We start from the raw sequence: 835 nt of genomic DNA, 5'->3' as shown, positions 1-835 counted from the left end.
TGTATATATATATATTTATATAATGTATATATAATTTATATAATGTATATAAATATATAATGTAGGCAAAACATGGGTTCCAAGATATAATTTATATTCACTTTGGGGCAAGGAGTTTTCTGGAAAAGTAGCTAGCATCACTCAAGAGCCTCTAATGACCTTCTCATACCCTCCCATTTCAAAGTCAAATGAGTTGTTTTTAAAGGAATAATTCACCTTCCTCTCCCTCCTTTTCTTTTATAAAAACTTATCTCATAGTTTGTCTGAACAATGTTTTTAAAGAAACGGCCTTGAGTTTACTTTGTGTTGGGTGAACAGACCCTGTTTACTAGGAATATGCCTTCTTTTCTCCTGCAGACAAACAAAACAGAAGACTGTATCTGAGGGATTGGCTCTATTACCATATTAAGGAAATTTATACAAATGACTTCTATCTGGAAGAATCCATACTTTTACCAAGTTGTGGTAGTTCTCTCAGGAAGACCCTCTTTTTGAGATTGTCATTTTGGGGAGAATTATGACTTCTGTTTTAAATTCTGAAGTATTTGCAGTGGCTCATGCCTGTAATCCTAGCATTTTGGGAGACTGAGGCAAGTGGATCACCTGAGGTCAGGAGTTCAAGACCAGCCTAGCCAACATGGCGAAACCCTGTCTCTACTAAATATACGAAAATTAGCTGGGCAAGGTGGCGTGCACCTGTAGTCCAGCTACTCAGGAGGCTGAGACAGGAGAATCACTTAAACTCAGGAGGTGGAGGTTGCAGTGAGCCGAGATTTCACCACTGCACTCCAGCCCAGGGGACAGAGTAAGACTCCATCTCCAATAAATAAATAAA

The sequence above is a fragment of the Aotus nancymaae genome, unplaced genomic scaffold (assembly GCF_030222135.1).
Source record: "Aotus nancymaae isolate 86718 unplaced genomic scaffold, 86718_ANA_hifiasm-v0.15.2.pri h1tg000065l, whole genome shotgun sequence".
Taxonomy (NCBI): domain Eukaryota; kingdom Metazoa; phylum Chordata; class Mammalia; order Primates; family Aotidae; genus Aotus; species Aotus nancymaae.
This window is presented reverse-complemented; position numbering follows the sequence as displayed.